This window comes from Lepus europaeus, chromosome 6, assembly GCF_033115175.1.
Source record: "Lepus europaeus isolate LE1 chromosome 6, mLepTim1.pri, whole genome shotgun sequence".
Lineage (NCBI taxonomy): Eukaryota > Metazoa > Chordata > Mammalia > Lagomorpha > Leporidae > Lepus > Lepus europaeus.
Genome location: NC_084832.1, coordinates 44,048,040 through 44,073,595, shown reverse-complemented (window position 1 = coordinate 44,073,595; position 25,556 = coordinate 44,048,040).

Sequence of the window (25,556 nt, the reverse complement as noted above, 5' to 3'; positions counted from 1 at the left end):
GATGAAAGAAAAATTAATATCATTAGACTTGGAACAAAATGAATTAAATTTTTAAGTCAAGTTGATATTTTTCTCTATATTTAGAACTCCTTGGCTATCAATTCTGCATTCACCAATTATGGAGTTTGAACTGTGTTTTAATTTTCTAGGATGCAATATGATGACATAGGAATACTTTAATGGGCATCTTTTGCTTTCTATGTGACCACTACCTTCAGAGATTCTTATAATGAATCCTTTCTCCTCAAGAAGCAAGGCATAACAAATTCTTTCCTTTGATCTACAAAAATAAGCAAACTAGGCTACCCTAATCTAAAAAATCCTCTCAAGAGCAATGATGAAGTAGCCATAGTGCAGACAGTAGTGGGAATATTTACCTTCACACAGCTTCAACTGTGAATAAACTGACTTTCTACATAGAAAATGGTAATATTATATGGTAGGTAAAACTAAGAACCCTGAATTTTAAGCTTCTTTTTCTGGTTCTTATCACCCTACTAATTTTCATGTTTAAGTTGATAAAAGAAAACAAAGAATTATGATAGTAGACTGCTCCTTCCTACAAAATGCTTAACATTCAAAGGAAGTGTTGTTGGATAATGGTCACAATGCCCAGTTACTTGTTTTATCTACTTTTTGTAAAATATCAGCTATAATATCCTTTTTTGTAATACTTATGGTAGAAATTAGATGAGACAGTTTCAATCAATAACCTATCATAGTACATGTAACATAAAAAAAAAAAACTTCAGTTAACAAATTTCCAATTCTATTTCAGCAATATTTATTTTTCCTTGTGTTTCTGTTTAATTCCTGGCTAACAAGTTCTCTGTTAATAATTTCTGTTGAGTAATAAAATGTAAATTGCATTTTTTATATTAGTACAGGTTTTAGTATCATTTTTTAGCTTATGTCTTCAGTTTCTCTTCAGTTCCAAAGATAGAAATTTTGGTTATCTCCTACTTTGTTCTATTTCTTCTAATTTCCTCAATGAATTGTTTGCGTTTTTTTTTTTAATCATTACTGCTGTATTTAAGCAGAACAGAAATTGAGCTATTCTCTATTCACTACTTGGTAAACATTATTTTCTAAACTGTGAACATACAAAACAGTACATGGGCAGTATCTGGTTACTGCTGGCATAATGGTAGACATTTTGCTTCTTTCCTATTTCTTTCATTCTTATGTAATGTTCTAAATTTGCATCTCCATTTATGTTGGCATTTAAAAGAGTTTAGTATCCATGAAACTTTAACTTAAGTTTAAATTTTCTTGGTACCATTTCTACTTGAATAATCACCTGAAAATGATCATGAATTTTATTTCATAAAATTTTTTTGTGTATTCTGGCTTCAACTTTATTTCGATTGAAAGTAGTTGAACATGCATTATTCAAAATCAGGTAACAGCTAGTCAGATCTCTGGAAACTGAAAAATTTCTTCCTTTTAGACTGATTTTCTAGAGTTAAAGAAAATATTGTCAACATAGGTGAGATGTGCTTCATATGTTTTTTTCAAAGGTTACATGCAAAATTAATTTAAGGATGTACAGTTATTTTATATATGTATACACACATAGATGTAGAAGTAGACATAGACGTAGACGTAGAGATAGATATAGATATAGATATAATCTTCCAACCACTGGTTCACAGGTAGATCCAGAGAGAGTGAGGTCTTCCATCTGCTCGTTCACTCCCCAAATGACTGCAATGGCCAAAGCTGAGCTGATCCGAAGCCAGGAGCCAGGAGCTTCTTCCAGGTCTCCCACACAGGTGCAGGGGCCCAAGGACTTGGGCCATCCTCTACTGCTTTCCCAGATCATAGCAGAGAGCTGGATAGGAAGTTGAACAGACAGGACTCGAACTGGTGTCCATATGCTGTTGGGCACTGCAGGCCATAGCTTTAACCCACTGTGCCACACTTAAATATTTCTAATGTAATCACTTTGTCTTGGAAACGTCAAGTATAAGGTGTAATCCTTACTATAGATTCCAGTTCTAGTTTTTATGGCTAAAAAAATAATGAATAAATAACAAACCACAGTAGTACATATACCACACCTATGTCCTATGTCCTTAAATCCAATCAGTATGTGATGTTATACACACATCAATGTAAACAACAATATTTACCTGTATATCACTACATAGTCTTCATGACATTAACTGATCAACTCAGGGATAGTATTGGATATATAGAAGTTATTTCTCATTGTTTATTTATGCCTTCATGGTTTGCTGCATTTCTGGGCCTGGGAAAGATTTCATTTTCATACTAATTTTATTTCTTGCAAGTGTACTTACTAGAAGAAATGACTTAAGAATATGTTGGTTTGGGGGGCGGAGCCAAGGTGGTGGAATAGTGAGGGCGCTGACCAATAGTCCGGGAAAAAACAGTTTAATAAAAGTGGAGTTACTATAGCTTCAGGAAAAGACTCAGGAAAAAACTGTAGAGGAAACTCTTCCAGATCTAGTGGATGTGACATAGAGGACCTATGGGGAGAGCAAGGTCACCCACTGCATGGAAGCTGAGCCATGGGAGCCGAGCCACAGAGTCTGAGCACCAGCGCTGGAAGGGGAGGTGAGACAAAAACCCCAGTAACCCGAGACATTGACGGGGAAAGGCAGAGCGAAGGCTGAGGCCACACCAGGGAAAGTTCACCAGGCTGACTGGAGGAGAGAAAAAAACGAATAAATAACGGGAACCGGCACGGACACTAGCCTCTCTCTCCACTCACCTTACAAAGCTGAGCAAGACAAAGAGCAGGTGCCATTTTACATATGTAAAATGGCGCCGGCCATTAGCAAAGCAGAAAAACCTGACTCTGGTGGGGAGAAATAACAGGAGGTTAGGATCTAGTGAAAGTGTGTGAAGCTAATGAACTGAGACTATGAAAATCTGAGGGGGAGCGAGAGAATTCATCGAGTACACAAACTCAGTAACCTTGGCAATCCGGTGAGAGACAATCTGGGTGAGGAACTTTGGCACACCCTTAACCCTGAAGATTCAAACAGAGCTCTCTGGCCACACCCATCACAGCCTCTAAGGATCCATCAAAAGCAGACAGTCCACTTAATCTAGAGTCATAGTATTACGAGAAAAAGCACCACAGCGAAGGAACCAAAGAATATCTCCAATAGGCCAAACAAATGTAGAAACTGAGGTAACAAGAGCAAGGAAGACACTAAGATGCCCTCAAATTAACAAGACACCCCAATGCAAGATTATGAAGATGATGAGATCGAAGAAATGCAAGAAGCAGATCTCAAAAAATTGATAAGAACATTAAGAAGTTCTCAAAAACAAATTCTTGAACTACAGAAATCCTTAATGGACAAGATAGAAAATCTCACTCACGAAAATGAAATATTAAGGAAGAATCAAAATCAAATGAAACAACTAGTAGAACATGAAACTGTGATAGTGACGAGAAATCATAATGAAATAAAGAACTCAATAGATAAAATGAAAAACACATTAGAGAGCCTTAAAAACAGAATGGGTGAAGCAGAAGAGAGAATATCGGAATTAGAAGACCGAGCACAGGAAAGTATAAAGTCAAACCAAAAAAAAAGAAGAAGAAATTAGAAATCTAAAAAATATTGTCAGGAATCTACACAATACTATTAACAAAACCAACATTCGGGTTCGAGAAGTTCCTGAAGGCATGGAGAGGGAGAAAGGATTAGATGGCCTTTATAGTGAGATATTAGCAGAAAATTTCCCAGGTTTGGAGAAGGACAGAGACATCCTAGTACAGGAAGCTCATAGAACCCTAATAAACAGGACCAAAAGAGATCCTCACCATAACACATTGTAATTAAACTCACCACAGTGAAACATAAAGAAAAGATCTTAAAGTGTGCAACAGAGAAACGTCAGATTACTCTCAGAGGATCTCCAATTAGACTCACAGCAGACTTCTCAACAGAAACATTACAAGCTAGAAGGGAATGGCGAGACATAGCCCAGGTACTAAGAGAGAAAAACTGCCAGCCCAGAATATTATATCCTGCAAAGCTCTCATTTGTGAATGAAGGTGAAATAAAGACCTTTCACAGCAAACAGAAATTGAAAGAATTTGTCGCCACTTGTCCAGCCCTGCAAAAGATGCTTAAAGATGTGTTACACACATAAACACAGAAACATGGTCATCAACATGAAAGAAGGTAAAGGAAGGAAACCTCACAGCAAAAGATCACAGGAATCTCAAAGCATATATTATAAAATATCTTTGGCAAATGGCACGGCAACGTTGCTACTTATCAATAGTCACATAGAACGTTAATGGCCTGAACTGTCCAGTTAAAAGACACCGAACAAAACCCATCTATTTGTTGCTTACAAGAAACACATCTTTCCAACAAAGAAGCATACAGACTGAAAGTGAAAGGCTGGAAAAAGATATAGCATGCCAACAGAAATGAAAAAAGAGTGGGCGTAGCCATCTTAATATTGGAAAACATATTTTTTTTTTTTTTACAGGCAGAGTGGACAGTGAGAGAGAGAGACAGAGAGAAAGGACTTCCTTTGCCGTTGGTTCACCCTCCAATGGCCGCTGCGGCCAGCGCACTGCGGCCGGCACACAGCGCTGATCCAATGGCAGGGGCCAGGTATTTATCCTGGTCTCCCATGGGGTGCAGGGCCCAAAGACTTGGGCCATCCTCCACTGCACTCCCTGGCCACAGCAGAGAGCTGGCCTGGAAGAGGGGCAACCAGGACAGAATCCGGTGCCCCGACTGGGACTAGAACCCGGTGTGCCGGCGCCGCTAGGCGGAGGATTAGCCTATTGAGCCGCGGTGCCGGCTGGATAACATAAACTTTACCACAAAACATGTTAGGAGAGACAGAGAGGAGCACTATATAATGATTAAGGGATCAATTCAACAGGAAGATATAACAATTATCAATGTATATGCACCTAATTACAGGGCACCGGATTATTTAAAAGATTTGTTAAGGGACTTAAAGGGAAACATAGACCCCAATACAATAGTGCTGGGGGACTTAAATGCTCCACTCTCAGAGATAGACAGATCAACAGGACAGAAGATCAACAAGGAGACAGTAGATTTAAATGAAACTATAGCTCAAATGGACCTAACAGATATCTACAGAACTTTTTCATCCTACACATAAAGCATTTACATTCTTCTCAGCAGTTACATGGAACCTTCTCTCGGATTAACCACATACTAGGCCATAAAGCAAGTCTCAGCAAATTCAAAAGAATTAGAATCATACAATGCAGCTTCTCAGACCATAAAGGAATGAAGTTGAAAATTAGAAACTCAGGAATCCCTAGAGCATATGCAAACATATGGAGACTGAACAACATGATCCTGAATGAAAAATGGGTCACAGAATAAATCAAAAGAGAAATCAAAAATTTCCTGGAAGTAAATGAGGATAACAGCACAACATACCAAAACCTATGGGATACTGCAAAGGCAGTGTTAAGAGGAAAGTTTATATCAATAGGTGCCTACATCAAGAAATTGGAAAGGCACCAAAGAGATGAGCTTTCAAGTCATCTCAAGGATCTAGAAAATCTGCAGCAAACCAGACCGAAATCTAGTAGGAGAAGAGAAATAATTAAAATCAGAGAAGAAATCAACAGGATTGAATCCAAAAAACATTACAAAAAATCAGCCAAATGAGGAGCTGGTTTTTTTAAAAAGTAAACAAAATTGACACCCCATTGGCCCAACTAACTAAAAAAGAAGAGAAAAGACCCAAATCAATAAAATCAGAGATGAAAAAGGAAACTTAACAACAGACAGCACAGAAATAAAAAGAATCATCAGAAATTACTACAAGGACTTGTATGCCAACAAACAGGGAAACTTATCAGAAATGGAGAGATTCCTGGACACATACAACCTACCTAAATTGAACCAGGAAGACATAGAAAACCTAAACAGACCCATAACTGACACAGAAATTGAAACAGTAATAAAGGCCCTCCCAACAAAGAAAAGCCCAGGACCAGATGGATTCACTGCTGAATTCTACCAGACATTTAGAGAAGAACTAACTCCAATTTTTCTCAAACTATTCAGAACAATTGAAAAAGAGGGAATCCTCCCAAATTCTTTCTATGAAGCCAGCATCACCTTAATTCCTAAGCCGGAAAAAGATGCAGCATTGAAAGAGAATTACAGACCAATATCCCTGATGAACATAGATGCAAAATTCCTAAATAAAATTCTGGCCAATAGAATGCAACAACACATCAGAAAGATCATCCACCCAGACCAAGTGGGATTTATCCCTGGTATACAGGGATGGTTCAATGTTCACAAAATAATCAACATGATACACCACATTAACAGACTGCAGAAGAAAAACCATATAATTCTCTCAATAGACGCAGAGAAAGCATTTGATAAAATACAACACCCTTTCATGCTGAAAACTCTAGGCTAACTGGGTATGGAAGGAACATTCCTCAATACAATCAAAGCAATTTATGAAAAACCCACGGCCAATATCCTATTGAATGGGGAAAAGTTGGAAGCATTTCCACTGAGATCAGGTCCCAGACAGGGATGCCCACTCTCACCACTGCTCTTCAATATAGTTCTGGAAGTTTTAGCCAGAGCATTAGGCAAGAAAAAGAAATTAAAGGGAAACAAATTGTGAAGGAAGAACTCAAACTATCCCTCTTTGCAGATGATATGATTCTTTATTTAGGGGACCCAAAGAACTCTACTAAGAGACTATTGGAACTCATCGAAGACTTTGGCAAAGTAGCAGGATATAAAATCAATGCAGAAAAATCAACAGCTTTTGTATACACAGGCAATGCCACGGCTGAGGAAGAACTTCTAAGGTCAATCCCATTCACAATAGCTACAAAAACAATCAAATACCTTTGAATAAACATAACCAAGGATGTTAAATATCTCTTCGATGAAAATTGCAAAACCTTAAAGAAAGAAATAGAATAGGATACCAAAAAATGGAGAAATCTTCCATGCTCATGGATTGGAAGAATCAATATCATCAAAATGTCTATTCTCCCAAAAGCACTTTATACATTCAATGCAATACCAATCAAGATACCGAAGACATTCTTCTCATATCTGGAAAAAATGGTGCTGAAATTCATATGGAGACACAGGAGACCTCGAATAGCCAAAGCAATCTGGTACAACAAAAACAAAGCCAGAGGCATCACAATACCAGATTTCAGGGCATACTACAGGGCAGTTGTTATCAAAACAGCATGGTACTGGTACAGAAACAGATGGATAGACCAATGGAACAGCAAAGAAACACCAGAAATCAATCCAAACATCTACAGCCAACTTATATTTGATCAAGGATCCAAAACCAATCCCTGGAGCAAGGACAGTCTATTCAATAAATGGTGCTGGGAAAATTGGATTTCCACATGCAGAATCATGAAGCAAGACCCCTACCTTTCACCTTACACAAACCTTCACTCAACATGGATTAAAGACTTAAATCTATGACCCGACACCATCAAAATATTAGAGAGCACTGGAGAAACCCTGCAAGATATTGGTACTAGCAAAGACTTCTCGGAAAAGACCCCAGGAGCACAGGCAGTCAAAACCAAAATTAACATTTGGGATTGCATCAAATTGAGAAGTTTCTGTACTGCAAAAGAAACAGTTAGGCGAGTGAAGAGGCAACAGACAGAATGGGAAAAAATATTTGCAATCTATGCAGCAGGTAAAGAGTTAATAACCAGAATCTACAAAGAAATCAAGAAACTCCACAACAACAAAACAAACAACCCACTTAAGAGATGGGCCAAGGACCTCAATATACATTTTTCGAAAGAGGAAACCAAATGGCCAACAGACACATGCAAAATGTTCAGGATCTCTAGCCATCAGGGAAATGCAAATCAAAACCACAATGAGTTTTCACCTCACCCTGGTTAGAATGACTCACATTCAGAAATCTACCAACAATAGATGCTGGAGAGGATGTGGGGAAAAAGGGACACTAACCCACTGTTGGTGGGAATGCAAACTGGTTAAGCCACTATGGAAGTCTGTCTGGAGATTCCTCAGAAACTTGAATATAACCCTACCATTCAACCTAGCCATCCCACTCCTTGGAATTTGCCCAAAGGAAATTAAATTGGCAAACAAAAAAGCCATCTGCACCTTAATGTTTATTGCAGCTCAGTTTACAATAGCTAAGACCTGGAATCAATCCAAATGCCCATCAACAGTAAACAGGATAAAGAAATTATAGGACATGTACTCTATAGAATACTATACAGCAGTCAAAAAAATGAAATCCAGTCATTTGCAACAAGTAGGAAGAATCTGGAAAACATCATGCTGAGTGAATTAAGCCAGTCCCAAAGGGACAAATATCATTTGCTTTCCTTGATCAGCCAAAACTAACTGAGCACCAAAGGGGAAACCTGTTGAAGTGAAACAGACACTATGAGAAACAGTGACTTGATCAGCTCTTGTCCTGACTGTTGATGTACAATATAATGCTTTATCATTTTTAGTATTTTTTTTCTAGTACTATTGTTTGAACTCTGTAATTAACACACAATTATTCTTAGGTGTTTAAATGTTAACTGAAAAGTGATCCCTGTTAAATATAAGAGTGGGAAAAAGAGAGGAAGGAGATGTACAATTTGGGACATGCTCAATTGGACTTGCCCCAAATGGTGCAGTTAGAAATGTGCCAGGGGATTCCAATACAATCCCATCAAGGTGGCATGTACCAATGCCATCTCACTAGTCCAAGTGATCAACTTCAGTTCACAATTGATCACACTGATATCTAAGAGTCAAAGGGATCACACAAGCAAGACTAGGGTCTGCTAATACTAACTGATAGAATCAAAAAGGGAGAGAACGATCCAAAATGGGAAACAGGAGACACAGCAGACTCATAGATTGGCAGATGTCCTAAATAGCACCCTGGCCTCAGAATCAGCCCTTAAGGCATTCGGATCTGGCTCAAGAGACCATGAGAGTATTTTAGGCATGGAAAGCCAAGACACTCTGACAAAAAAAAAAAAAAAAAACACAACTAAATGAAAGATCTCTGCAAGTGAGATCCCAGTGGAAAGAACGGGGCCATCAAAGAAGGAGGTGACTTTCTCTGATGGGAGGAGAGAACTTCCACTTTGACTATGACCCTGTCAGAATAAGATTGAAGTCAGTGAATCCTAAAGGATTCCTTAGCCTCAGCAACTCATGACTAGAGCCTAGGGAGATTACTGACGCCATAAACAAGAGTGTCAATTTGTTTAGTCAACAACAGGAGTCACTGTGTACTTACTTCTCATGTGGGATCTGTCCTTAATGTGTTGTCCAATGTGAAGTGATGCTATAACTAGTACTGAAACAGTATTTTTACACTTTGTGTTTCTGTGTGGGTGCAAACTGATGAAATCTTTACTTAGTATATACTGAATCGATCTTCTGTATATAAAGATAATTGAAAATGAGAAAAAACGGTTTTAAATTGGAAATAGCCTAGAAATTTAATCAATTTTTTCTAAAAAAAAAATATCATGTAGGATCTTTGTCCTTAATGTGCTGTACATTGTGATTTAATGCTATAACTAGTACTCCAACAGTGTTTTTCACTTTGTGTTGCTATATGGGGCAAACTGTTGAAATATTTACTTAATATATACTAAACTGATCTTCTGTATATAAAGAGAATTGAAAATGAATCTTGATGTGAATGGAAGGGGAGAGAGAGTGGTAAAGGGGAGGGTCACGGGTTGGAGTGAAGTTATGGGGGGGGGGGAAGCCATTTTAATCCATAAGCTGTACTTTGGAAATTTATATTCATTAACTAAAATTTTTTTAAAAAAAGCATATGTTGATTTGAGCTTCCTACATGTTATAGTCATTACAGGTATTTGTTGAGTAAACTGGTAGGTGGAAGACATTCTCTTTTATCTCCTTATCTCTTTCTGTGATTCTGTGCCCTTCACCATTCAAATAGAATGAAAAAAAATTACTTATTTATGTTTGATAAAGTCATCATGTTCATTGTTTCTCTAATTAGGATAAATATTACTTATCTTTAATTCTTTATTCAAATCAATATGAAATATATTCATATATATTCACTGCCACTATTTCACAAAATAAATTATCTGAGAAAGACAATATCTATAAAGCTATAGTTTGCATAGTGTGCAGTGTGCTATAATTTTTATTATTTTCTTTCCCTGGAAACCTTGAAATGATGTGATATCATTCAAACTAAAATCAGTTTAAATATATTTACTTTTTAAAATGGGCATACTTGATACTCCTGATATAAAAATATGAAGAGGTTAACAAGAAAGAATTCTGACAGAACAATTGTTCTAAAAATTCCTTGGCAGATTGAATTTTGACAAATCAATAAACTTTATATGTACTGTAATTTTATTTTCATTTTATCCTCTTCCGGTTGGTTACTTACACAATGGTAGGTTGCTGTTTCAAGGTCAGGAAACATGTTTACAATATAATGTTCCTGAATTCTCAAGCCTAAATGAGCTAGGTTCGTATCTCTTCACATGCGTACTGTTGTTCCCTTTAAAACACCAGTTTTTGAGAGATACTGTTTAAAGAGTCAAAAGAAACTAATGGTGTATATACAGGTATAAAATTAAAAAAAAAAATTTTTTGACAGGCAGAGTGGACAGTGAGAGAGAGAGACAGTGAGAAAGGTCTTCCCTTGCCGTTGGTTCACTCTCCAATGGCTGCCACGGCCGGCATGCTGCAGCAGGCGCACCGCGCTGATCCCATGGCAGGAGCCAGGTGCTTCTCCTGGTCTCCCATGGGGTGCAGGGCCCAAGCACTTGGGCCATCCTCCACTGCACTCCCTGGCCACAGCAGAGAGCTGGCCTGGAAGAGGGGCAAGCGGTATGGAATCCAGCGCCCTGACCAGGACTAGAACCCAATGTGCCGGCGCGGCAAGGCGGAGGATTAGCCTATTGAGCTGCGGCGCCAGCCCAGGTATAAAATTTAACTATGATTCCTGCTTATATTTTTATATCAGTTTGTTGTCAGTTTTTTTTTTTTTTTTTTTTTTTTTTTTTTTTTTTTTTTTTTTTTTAGGATTTCCTCATTTTCTTCAAGGAAGTGTTGTATTGTTGCCCAGGTACACATCATTCCAAATACAAACAGTGTAGAAATACTAATGATTCTCATAAAGCTACCATAGATTCCCACAACACACTTTAGAGTCTTTAGATAGTAGCCTGTAAACAGTTATATTTTCAATATAGATTTTTTTTTGAGTTTTTCTTCATGACAGAGATAAAGGGAATGTTTTGTCAAATTAAACAAGTGGATCAAGATGAGTTAATCATATTATTAATCAAGAATCATGTTGAAAAACATTTAAAATGTTAGAAAATAAAGCAAATTCTAAATATAATAAAATCTGAGATATGTTTTTGAAAGGAACAATTTTTTTTATAATTTATCAAAGGAAAAATATATTATTCATAATAGTTACAAAAATTATTAATAATGAGATAATATATAAATCAATGGGAACAACAGAAAGTTATAATCACATTACACAAGATATTATATAACACTCAAAATTAGAATTTAATTTAAATTCAATGGCAAAGAAATGGAAAGTCTGAGTGATATCAATAGTTTTAAAACTGATTTTTAAAGCATATTTAAAAAGATTCTTATAGACGGTGCCACAGATCACTAGGCTAATCCTCTACCTGCAGCGCTGGCACCCCAGGTTCTAGCCCTGGTTGGGGTGCCGGGTTCAGTCCTGGTTGATCCTCTTCCAGTCCAGCTCTCTGCTACGGCCTGGGAGGGCAGTGGAGGATGGCCCAAGTGCTTGGGTCCCTGCACCCGCATGGGAGACCAGGATGAAGCAACTGGCTCCTGGCTTCAGATGGGCGCAGTGCTTGCCGTAGCGGCCATTTGCGGGGTGAAACAATGGAAGGAGACTTTTCTCTCTGTCTCTCTCTTTAACTCTGCCTGCCCAAAAAAAAAAAAAATAGATTCTTAAAAATTAAATATTGCCTCTCCTTAAATATACTTGTTTTTTTTTTATAAAATATGTCTGAAATGTGCTTTCTGCCTCAATGTCAGATCTATATTGTTTTAAATATGAATTGATAATAAAATATTTTTAAACAGATACAACAGTAAGGGATAGTTCATTAAAATAATTTCATTTTCCAGTTATTAAGGAAAATTTTAAAGCACTATTGTTTGTTAGGATTGGACAAAAATATCTTTGGTCTCTTAGCTTATAGTAATGCTGTTCACTTTTGACAATTTATTTTTAATATAAATTTTTAATATAAATTATGATTGCAAATATTTTTATGAGAAATATAAATTGACTTTATTTTGAAATTGAAATGAGAGATGCTTGTGGGCAAATCCTGGTCCCCCAGATTATATATTGATTATCATGGCTAAATCTGTGATTCAATTAGGGATTTAGAGGAAGGAATTATTCTATATTTCTCCAGATGGTCCTTAAATCCAATAGTATGTGTATTTAAAGAATGAGACAGGGAGAGTTGTTAGACACAGAGGAGGAGAGAAGGTAATGTGAAGAAGTAGGCTGAAACATTATTGATGAACCCACATAACAAAGAATGCCAAGAGAAACCAGAACTGATAGAGTCAGGATGAAATGCAGCCCTTAGCCAATCTCGTTTTCAAAGGTCTGACTCCAGATTGGCAAAGTGTAAATTTTGCATGTGATTTTATGTGCCAAGTTTTGGAGAATGTGTTACTGCAACTCTAAGAAATTAATATAGAAAGCCAGCTACCATGGTACTGAGGATAGTTTTGAAATAACAATGTTTTTAAAATTTATGAGGGGATTTTAAGCAATTGCTGGATAGAATATCAAAGATAGTTTACTCAGAGTGCGTATTATAGTCCAATCTACGGACAAAATGAGAAAAGTTACAGGTCAGTAGACATTAAAGCTTTTTGTTTCTAAGTTTCATAAAGCTTTTTAAGTTTCAACATTTAAACTTTGACTATGGAAATAAACTGTTTTTTTCTCCATTGCTTACACGAACATTTTGGTTTAAATATTAAGTGTTCAAAAATGATAAACACAAATGAACTGTTGGCAATTATGGAACATTTTGCTTAAGAGTAGCTGATGAATCTACAATGTGGTTAGGAAGTCTCCACTATATCATTTGTATAATATGTCATAATATGTATAATAAGCATACTCTACAATAAATATAGCATTTTATAATATGTATATACTATTTGTTTGTATCAGTTACCCCAAAATTTTGCAGGTATTCTAGGAGCTCAGTGTAAGACTTACTATTTATGCTTCCATTTTTAAACTTCCACTTCTGCTTCTTTTGACAAATATGCTCAAAATCTGGAGGGCTCAGTTAACAAAATACTTTCAGGTTTTCATTTGGTTCATAATAATTGCACTGATATACACAATGGAATCTTGAAGCTGGACAAGGTCTGGCTATTAAAAATGAGTAAGGGTTCACTCACTTTCATGTGTCTAACAGACTGAACATGATTCAGTCAGACAGGTCAATCTTCTTGATATTCATTTGTCCCTGAGCCTCTTTCACTTCATTTGTCAGGCTTATCTCCATGGAAATAAGTCCCATTCATTTTTAACCAGTTAATATTACTTCTCTCCATGAATGTCATCTAAAACTTTATCTGACTATATATAAGGTGTATTTACTATTGTTTCTTTCTTTTTTTAAATTTTTTAAACATTTATTTTATTTATTTGAAAGACAGAATTACAGAGTGGTAGAGACAGAGTGAGAGGTCCCCCATCTGAAGGTTCACTCCCCAATTGGCTGCAATGGTCCGAGCTGCGCCGATCTGAAGCCAGGAGTTGGAGCCTCCTCCGGATCTCCTACGTGGGTGCAGGGGCCCAACGACTTGGGCCATCCTCCACTGCTATCCCAAGCCACAACAGAGAGCTGGATCGGAAGAGGAGCAGCCGGGACAAGAACCGGCACCTTATGGGATACCCGCGCTTCAAGCCAGGGCTTTAACCTACTGGGACACAGCATCGGCCCCTACTATTGTTTCTTTCAATCTTTCTAAACATGATAAAGAAAAAAAGCACTAGTGTTTCCATGATGTAACTCCCTCCTCACTGTGATTCAACTACACAGGATTGGGCAAGTGATTAAGAGACATGGATATAATGCATCATTTCTAGTGATTGCTCTGTGATTTGAGGAAATTTCCAAAAACAAAAATTTACTCAACTTGTGACTGCTTACTTGTAGACAGACAGCCCACAGGACTTCCCTAGTGCAGCTTTGTATGCTGAGCAATAGGGCAGAATAATAGCTGCGGTAACTTTTATAACCCCTTTCAGAGAATTGTGGAAATTCACTTAGACTCATAAGATTGTTAATGGCTTTTCAAATATGCCACTACAATAGAAAACAGGATCGATTTTGTTTTCCAAGGCTTCATTTCAATTTTGGTTTTCCATTTACTTCTATTTTAATTGAATACTTTATTTTGCAAATATTTTAGACCCATTTGAAATTCTATTCTAGGACAATTTAAAGAAGCAAAATGCAAGGCAATAGTGCAGACCATGGCTAAGCTAACCAAATGAATAAATCATTAAATAAACAAACAAATAAGTAAATACCTAATGCACACCAATGGAAATAAATTTGACATTAAATGGATTATACAAAATGTAAAGACCTATAAAACAGTGTTATTTAGCAGTATAATAAACTACAGGATCTCAGAAGAGGACCAGATCCATTTAATCTCAGATAAATATATATATATTTTTTTGTCTTAGAAATTTTCTGAATTTGGTTTTCTGCATGAAGATTTCTTCAAACTGTCTCACACTTTCCCTTTAATCCTCCAGGACCCTTGCTTCACTCTTCACTCCTTCCATCCTGTTAATTCAAAAGGAAAATTGAGAGTACTGAATAAGAACACTATCTACTGTTTGACAAAATTTACAAATCCCCTTTATTATTCTACTACCTTCTATTCTTTCCTGTTACCCCAGAACAATGGCCCATAAAACCTGGTGTTCCTCAAAACTACCCTGAGGACTTGTTAAAACACAAATTACTGGGTCCTGGGTCTAAATTGGGACTATAAAATGTGCATATATCTCTAGTACCTTTAATATTTTTTAGTATTAGACAACTTCTATATTGACCTTTGAACTATACAATAATTTTTGCATCCCTTATGTATAATGGGAAATCAGAAAAATACCCAAAAGTTACCAGAACAACATAATATTGTTATCTCCATGATTCTGATCAATGTAAAACTAAAATGATAATTTCTGAAAAAAATGATAAAAGCATCTTTAAAACTATGAATGTATTTTAATTTTACCTAAGAAATATTTATTTATTTATTTTCATGGTATGGTCCTGATTTGGTTGTTTATAATTTATTGTCTGAATTAGTGTTATCAGGTGAGTTGAAAAACATTTAACATGTGACTTCTCTCTTGTATCCAGTCTAAAATGGCATAGAGAATCCTCTCAAATTATCTGAAAAAAATCAAATTTATAATCACTATTATTTTTATAAAACAAATCTTGTGATTTCTTCAATGCACAGTGAAATCCCTAATTATTCAAAGGAATTCCATCTTCTCTTTTTTATAAAAGCTTCCTTGGTCTTGCAGTGAGAACTCATAATATCCAATTCTGTATGTCTGTATCACTGTGCTGAGAAACCTAATTCAGAAGTTTCATTCATTCTATTTGAATTGATGTTTACCTACCACATTCATCATTTTATAATCTTCTTCAAAGCCAAATAATAAGACATAGTCTTATCTTTACTCTTGATATATAACACAGCTACCACAGAGAGTAAGCAGCAATATGTTATTGTCAACCTAATAAGCCAATCAATGTGCAGAAGTAGGAAAAAAAACATTAGAAAAGACCATGGAGAAAAATTTTAGTAGAATCATAGTGGTTTATGTAACAAATCTTCTGTATTCTGTATTGAGAAGCAAAGGGACTTTAAAGTTATTTTATTATTCTAATCATAGAAACTCAGTATCAAAAATGAACAAGAAAGCAAGAGAAACTTAGATGTATACATGGCTACAAGCAGTGCTGCATTTGATCATGCATATCAACTGCATGCATGTATTTTATGGACCTTTCTACTAAGATATTTCTACATAAAGGTATTAATATAAAATAGATAATTTTTAGAAGGTTTTGAATTGTGTTGATAATATCACTTATCAATTTTAATTTCATTTGCTGATGAATATTTTTATATGACATTTGTAAATTTCTTAGAAGTTGATACTGACTTGTGATCAAGTTAAAAACAATGCCTGCAGAATGGTTTTTGAAGCACAAGATATTTTACTTCTTATATTAGTTATATCTTTCTTAGTTTCTGAGATTGTGCTATCTCTAAGTTAAATGCTGACAGAGAATGTTTGTACAGATTAAATTTAATTCTTTCCATTAATTGTAATTTCAGTTGCTAGCAACAATCTCACACTTCATGATTTTTAAAAAGATTGTTTATTTGCAAGTTGTAGTTACACTGAGAGAGAGATTGACTTCTGCCATCTGATAGTTCACTCCCCAGATGGCCACAGTGTTCAGAGCTATGCTAGGCCAAAACCAGAAGTCAGGAGCTTTTTCCAGGTCTCCCACTGGGCGCCAGAGCCCAAACACTTGGGACATCTGGTGGTTTTCTCAGGCCAGAAGCAGGAACCTGGATTAGAAATGGAGTAGCTGGAATGCAGACCAGCACCATATGGGATACTGAGGTTATAGGGGGCAACTTTTACTCACTATTCCACAATGTCGACCCTACATTTCATTATTTTAAGTGTATCATTTTAAAAAATAGGATTTTACATGATATAAATCTACGGTATGTGTTTTTTTTTCCTCCCTACCTATATATTGCAGTCATTATTATTCTAAAATAATTGGCTATAGAAATGAATCCCACATATTTTCCTATTTTTAAGAATGAATATTTTTGATTGACAAAATTTGCAATGTATGTAAATAAAAATTTGTTTCATTTTACTCTTTCATATTTATATGGAAGGTACTTTGGAATGTTTTGTAAGTGGAAGTGAAGACTGTCATAAATAAAAGAATCCAATGATAGAGTAATTTTCACAGATTTTTGTATTCAACTGTGAATACAAGATGTCATGAATTGTAGAAAAACATGAAAACCATCACAATCTCATTTCTCACATATTTGCTAAGCAGACTGCCATGTACACAGTATGTCATAAATATTGATAAATATAAGATGTGTTAAGCTATGTAATCTTACCAGATTAAAAGGATTACTAACTGCTTAAAGCTGAGTAAAATTCCATGCATTTATTCACTTACTTAAAACAAATATTTATCAAACACATTAAATATTCAAGGCACTGCAGCATGTGCCAGACTTGCAAAATGACACAGAGATACTCTTCTCAAAAACTACACAACCACAAAAAGTTCTGGAACTGAAACTATTTCCATTATTCAACACAAAATTAATCTTATTTAACGAAACTAATTTTCTTTTTTACCCATCTCTGTAATATCTCTCTTGTGATTGGTTTTTAATCCATTTATACAACTGTCATTTGCATCTGCTCTTTTTTGAATTGCTATATACTCCTAACTTACGTCTTTTGTGTCTTTTATCTGTATTACTGATTTCTTGTATATAAAAGGACACTGTATAAATTCTGCTTCTTTGTGGTATGTAGGGGCTAGGGCTGGTATTTTTATGCATTTTGAATAATGTAACATAGATAGTCTCACCTTTCGTAAATTTCTGAAAAGCATGCTCTTTGTTTTATTTAGTAATTATTTGGCTAATCTCCAACCATAACTTCTTTCCTTACTCTAATGGACTCTGCTTTAATCTGTTTAGACTGCTTGAATTTGCTTTGCGTAAACTTGGTTTAGCCTTAACCACATATGGGTGATCTTCCAGTTTGATTATTGTCATTTGGGGAATTTTCCCTCAATTTTCTGTTGTCAGACAAGCTCCAAATTCTGTCCTCAAATTTTTTCTAACTCTCCAGGAAACCAAATATTTATATTAGAATTGTAATCTCATATGCATTGAGGAATGATCTAAGACGGAAAGCCTCCCAAAGCAGAAATTTGCCAGTGTAATTACTTCATGTTGAATTTCTGCTAGCAATCTGTGATGCTGATGGTGATCTAGTACTTTGGTACTTGCCTTTTTTTTTTTTAAAAAGCAGGCATGGGTATCAGAATTATTTTTTTTTACTTTTATTTAATGAATATAAATTTCCAAAGTACAGCTTATGGATTAAAATGGCTTCCCCCCCACCAAACTTCCCTCCCACCTGCAACCCTCCCCTTTCTTGCTCCCTCTCCCCTTCCATTCACATCAAGATTCATTTTCAATTCTCTTTATATAAAGAAGATCAGTTTAGCATATATTAAGTAAAGATTTCAACACTTTGCACCAACACAGAAACACAAAGTGAAAAAAAAAAAAAAACTGTTGGAGTACTAGTTATAGCATTAAATAACAGAGTACAGCACATTAAGGACAGAGATCCTAAATGATATTTTTAAAAAATTTATTAATTTTCTATGCAATTTCAATTTAAAACCAAGGTTTTTTTTATTTTCAATTATCTTTATATACGGAAGATTGATTCAGTATATACTAAGTAAGGATTTCATCAGTTTGCACCCACACAGAGACACAAAGTGTAAAAATACTGTTTCAGTACTAGTTATAGCATCACTTCATATTGGACAACACATTAAAGACAGATCCTACATGAGACGTAAGTACACAGTGACTCCTGTTGTTGATTTAACAATTTGACACTCTTGTTTATGGTGTCAGTAATCTCCCTAGGCTCTAGTCATGAGTTACCAAGGCTATGGAAACCTTTAGGGTTCGCCGACTTGATCTTATTCTGACAGGGTCATAGTCAAAGTGGAAGTTCTCTCCTCCCTTCAGAGAAAGATACTTCCTTCTTTGATGGCCCTGTTCTTTCCACTGGGATCTCACTCGCAGAGATCTTTCATTTAGGTCATTTTTTTTTCTTTTTTTGCCAGAATGTCTTGGCTTTCCATGCCTAAAATACTCTCATGGTCTCTTGAGCCAGATCCAAATGCATTAAGGACTGATTCTGAGGCCAGAGTGCTGTTTAGGACAGACATCTGCTATTCTATGGGTCTGCTATGTCTCCAGCTTCCCATGTTGGATCGTTCTCTCCCTTTTTGATTCTATCAGTTAGTATTAGCATACACTGGTTTTGTTTGTTTGATCCCTTTGACTCTTAGACCTATCAGTGTGATCAATTGTGAACTGAAGTTGATCACTTGGACTAGTGAGATGGCATTGGTACATGCCACCTTGATGGAATAGTATTGGAATCCCCTGGGTACTTACCTTTTTTATGATTTTTTTTAACATTTCAGTGTCTGTCTTTAGTATTAGCCAAATAGGAATTGCTAGGTCTAGTTGGTTGACACAGTAGTTAAGACACCACTTGGAACATCTGCATTTCATATTGGAGTTTCTGGGTTCTGGTACCCACTCCTATATCCATTCCAATTTCCTTCTGATATGCAGATGATGCCTCAAGTGGTTGGATCCCTACCACTCACAGTGATGACCTGAATTGAGTTCTGAGCTCCTGGCTTTACTTTTGCCCAGAGTCATCTGTTCAAGGCATTTGGGGTGTAAACTAGTAGATGGAGGATCTCTGTCTGTCTCTTATTTTATCTCTTTCTTTCTCTTGGTCATTCTGCATTTCAAATACATAAACTAAATAAGTAATTTAAAAAAAAAAATTTCTTGGGGCTGCCAGCATTCCATATTGGCAACAGGCAACAGTTCATGTCCCAGCTTCTTTGCTTCTTCTTTTTTTTTTTTTTTTTTTGGACAGGCAGACTTAGACAGTGAGAGAGAGAGACAGAGAGAACGGTCTTCAATCCGTTGGTTCACCCCCCAAATGTCCATTATGGCTGGCGCACTGTGTTGATCCGAAGCCACAAGCCAGCTGCTTCCTCCTGGTCTCCCATGTGGGTGCAGGGCCCAAGCACTTGGGCCATGCTCCACTGCCCTCCTGGGCCACAGCGGAGAGCTGGACTGGAAGAGGAGCAATCGGAACAGAATCCAGTGCCCCAACCGGGACTAGAACCCCGCATGACGGCACCCAGGCGGAGGATTAGCCTAGTGAGCCACGGTGCTGCCCCCAGCTTCTTTGCATCTGATCCATCTTCCTGCAAATGGCCAGGGAAAAGCAGCGGAGGATGGCCCAAGTATTTGGCCCCTCCTACCCACATGGGAAACCCTATGAAGCTCAGCGCTTCTAGCCTAGCACTCTCTATGGGAGGTTTTTTACTCCAATATGCATTATTTACTTCATAAAGAAAATGAAACAGGAAGTAAACTTTTCACATTAGAATATATTGAATATTAGGACCTCATATCAGTATGTATTTCTGCTCTAAATAGGACTGTTGCCTAATGTGAATTGAATATGTGTTACATGTGATTCCCTATACATGTGACACCTTAGATATATTTTTACATGCATACAGTGATTGGTCAATATATATTGTAAAATCACCTGGCTAGAATTTCGATGTATTACTCAGATTCATGTGTAGATGTAGAAATGCATATAGTCTTTTCCTGTCACAACTTTTCTGAACTAGTCCCTGTTAAGAAATTGTGGCCATTTAGCACTCCAGAAGACAAGGTGCCACTCAAAATTTTAAGGCTACTGGCCAAGAGTATACTATAAGTGAATATTCACAAATTTTTTGCTCTTCCAGTGTGTTTGCAAGTTTACTGTGAGACTGTTTTGCTATAGAGAGCTCAGTGTCATGAAATGAGTATCTGTCAATTTGGAGGAGGAAGGTTGATCCAGGACAAGTGCTAATGTCAATCTAAGCATGAAACTGGCATTAGCTTTGCACTGAAAAAAGTAATATCCATCAAATTTTGCCAACTATGGAAATATATCTGAAAACATTGCATTAATAAGCTTCTAGAATTAGTAGAGTGACAGAATCCTTTTTCAAAGGTTACATTTTATACAATGCACAAGTAAATCATATCTCTGGCTGAAAGAATGAAATGGGGCTCAGATTGAAAAGGAAAGAGCAGCTCTGCTGTTATTCAGGCTGAGAGAACAAGAAACACCGTGTCAGCTTCACTCTCACTTCATAAACCACTTCTGTTTTATGACAGCATCCAAGCTCTCCTGCCTCTTTTAATCTCACTTCCAATACTGCAACCATAACAAAACTGTACTTGCCTCCCTTAGACACTCCTCATGGTTTTACAGAGGACACCTAAACCTCACAAAAGAAGCATCCTTCCTTTATTTTGTCAAGAAGCATTTTTCATTTCTTTTGTACATCACATCTTTGCAGTAAATATGATTTCGACAGATTATAGTCTTAGTTTGGTCAGTTTGGGGATGATTATGATTTAGCAGTTCTTTTGGTCAGTGCTCACAGATAAGAAAATAAATTTTCAGCTTTTAGTTTAAAAATTTATTTATTTCAAAGGTAGTGATACTGGAGATTGAGGGAGGAGGGAGAGATAGAGAGAGAGAGGGAAAGTGGGAATTGATTCTATTCATTAGTTCACTTCTCAAATGTCTACAACAGCTGGAGCTACGCTAGGTTCAACCCAGGAGAGAAAACTCTTCTGGTCTTCCACATAGGGGGCAGGAAATCAACTACTTGCGCAAACATCCTCTATGCCTTAGGATCTGAATTGGAGTAGCCAGGACTTGAATTGGCACTCTGATAGGGGATGTGGGTATCCAAAGCAGCAGCTTAACCCATTATACCACAATGCCCATCCTCAGTTCTTAAAGGAAAAAAAAAATAAAAACTTTTCGATTAGAAAATTGGCAAATATTTATGACTAGGATAAGTATTAGTTTAATCAATTATAATATAATTATATATTAACGTATATCTTTATATTAATATATTATAAATAACAAAATATTGCAAAAATCATCCCTATCACCTTAAAAAATCAAATTTAATGGTAAATATCTATGTTAACATGGAAAAGTGCTATAACTAAAGCAGAAACAGTATAGTCACAATAATTAAGATCTGAGTTCTGAAGACACTGCATAGAATTCCATATCATGTTTTACTACTTACCAGTTATGAAACCTGAGTCAGTTCTCCTGGTTCTTTATTTCAATCATTGATAAAGTATATATAATTTTCAAAAAAATCAAACTTACAGATTCACAGATCCACTGTGAGGGATAAATAAGATATTACTGTTAAGTCTCTCAAGGTAGTGACTCTAAGTGCTTTCTGAAGTTCTTAAAGTAGTCTTGGTTCAAGCACTTAATTCATCTCCCTTATGAAATGTAATATTAACCATGGTAGGGTCAGAAATATAGAACAGGAAGCCTGAACATCTCTAATATCTCTCCTTCCCACAATGTGTGCAAAATTCTGGTGCTATGTTGAACAGAATGTACTTGTGAATTAAAACTTCCTTTGCCCTTTGGTACCTACTTTTTGTGTTCAACCTTTTAACTAATGTATGGAACAATTCCAAGCTCATAACCAACACATTGTATTTTTCAACCAGTTACTGATATATTTTTAACCCCATTCTAATCTATTCAAGTTTTGGTTTATTGATATATAATTGACAAGTAATAATTGAATATACTAAAGATGTTCAGTGTGAGGCATTTATATATATATATAGATAGATAGATAGATAGATAGATATGTATATCTATATATATATATATTGTGAAATGATCATGGAAATAAAAATAGTTAGCATATGTATCATTATCTCACATAGTTATTTTTTTCGTTGAAAAAGAGAGAGATCTTTTGTCTGCTGGTTCATTCTCCAAATACCCACAATAGTAGAGCCATCCCCTGTAATCTCTATGGGTGCATGTTAGCAGGAAGCTGGAATTAGCAAGAGAGCCAATCCAAACGCTCATATATGGAAGGAACAAATCCCAAGTGCCATCTTAACTGTTGTGCCAAATGCATGCTTCATATTTTTTTCTTTTTTAAAAAAAGGAATGTGTATTTTCAAAAACCCTTTGTCCTAGGATACTATTATTTTCTTTATAATTGTACCAGTCTTCTGGTATAAACAATATCATTTTGGGTCTCTTATCCAGTCTGATTCTTACCCAAATTTTTGTCTCTTTTTATAATTGGAAGACTGACACTAATGTCAAATCTAATGTTATATATCAAATGAAATTTTTGGGCTTTGAAAATATTTTGTGTAGGAAATGTATAGGCTCCTCCAGCTTCAGTGTACAGATTTCCAGTATTGATTATGTTAGTTATGCTGGCCTCATTGCCAGAGAGAAGCCAATTTCAATAACAACTGAAGTTTGATTTTCTTTAAAGATGCCTGAAACATGTGTATGTCCCTAATAACTTTCACAGTTTCATCTGTAACTATCAAAAAACTCATTAAACCTTGATATTCCTTGAGTCTTCAGTGATTTCTATTTTTACCCACTTGCATAGAACTCTGTGGTTGGTACCACTTTGGGAAATATATTTTTTCACTGTTGTCCACCACACTTCTTAGCAGGAGAAAGTAAGACCTATGATATCCCAATGCCCCAGACCTAACAATTTTCTATAATATGCAAAACTCCATAGAATGATAATTATAGAATGGGAACATAAGAGAATCAAGGACAGAAACATGGAGGACTGAGAATGACATGAGCCCAGGAAGAAGTCCAACACAAGGGAACTAGAAGAACCAAAGAAATAGTAAAGTTCATAAGATCGTCAGAAATAAGTCATAAGAACAAAAGTCCGTTGGATTTCATTATCAGGAGGTAATGGGTGAGAATAAATAATAGAGTGACTAGATTGTTTTATATACTCAATTTCTCTTTATATTCACCTTCTAAAGTTGCAGACTTAACTGATGAACAATCATCTTTATTATAAATTATACACATCTTCATTATAGACTATATACTTCATAGAGGTAGGTAGGCCCTGTATTTCATTTTTTAATGTGAACCAATTATCTAAAAGAATAATTATAGCAAACTCATGTTCAGCCTGTGTATTTTGTTCTCGTAATGTTTGTGGACACAATGACTAGGGCTGGCCCAAGGCAAAGCCACTACCAGGGACTCAATGTTGGTGTCCCGTGGGTATAGCAGGGCCCCAAAGCATGTTAGCAGGAAGCTTGACTGGAACAGGAGCAGCTGGGGCTCAAACCATCTCCAATATGAGATGTCGAAGTTGCAAGTGTTGATTTAACCTGCTACGCCATGTTGCTGGCTCCTAACTTTAAAACTCTTTTAATGCTTCTTAAGGTTCACATGACTGAAAATTAATGAGACTGAAATTTACGCAGAGTACAATCCAGAATGCATCTCAGCTTCTGAAAACTATACACAGCTTGATCTGTAATACTATTGTGAACAATGTTGAATAAATGGATAGTAAAATTGTTTTCATATGAAAAGCAAATAGAGAGTAAGTGATAAAAATAATGTAAAATACAACCCATATGCCTATTTCATTACTAATTTATATTTATTCCATGGAGTGTTTAAAATACACATTGATTTTAAAATATGAATAAGAATATGAAAATACCAATTTCAAGCTTTTGAGGGGGGAAATGGAGATATCTGCAATATTTGGCTACTCTTCATTTTTGAACATTGCTCCAGAACAACATTTGGTGCAGAATCTACTCATTGGAAAAAGGCATTTAACATTTAAGTTGATATATAATTCCTGATAACTTAATCCTTTGTGTTGCCTTCTTGTCTCCTATAGTTGTTAAAGGCTACATTCACTGGTGTTTAATTTTCAGATTAAGACAAGAAATTAGGGAAAAGTATATGGGCACAGCAAGTGACCATTGGTTGGGAGATCTGCTTCCTACATTGGCACGCCTGGGATTGAATGTTACCTCCACTTCTGATCCAGCTTCCTGCTAATGTACCTAGAAAGAAGCAGATGGTGACCCAAATACCTCCTGCCACTCACATGGGAGACCCAAGTTGGGTTCCTTGCTCTTTTCTTTGGCCTGGCCATTAATCAGCTAATGGATATTCTCCCTCTCTCTCCGTCTCCCTCTCTCCCTCCCTCCCTCCCTCCTTCGCTCCCTCTCATCTGTTCTTTTCTCCCTCTGCCTTTAAAATAAATAAATAAGTAAAACTTTAAGAAAAATGAAAGATATGTAATAAAGCAGCTATGGAAAGGAAGGTTAAAAAGGTAAGAAATGGAATCTTGTAAGATGTAATAGATTAATTTCATCTACTTCTCCCTGATAAAGCAAGAGGAAATACTGAAAATGGGGGGGGGGGGAGAAGTTTAAAATCATAAGAAAAAGGCAAGCTTTGGAATATTAGGAGCAGCACCGCAGCAGTCACCTTTCATTTCTCCAAAAGCAAACTGCTGAGACTGAACTTGCTACTCATGGGCATAGCAACAGAATGCATCCCATAGGCCAAATGGGAATCCCTCAGGAAACACCTAACTCTACATCCTTCTCACACATAACAAAAAGCTAGGAGAG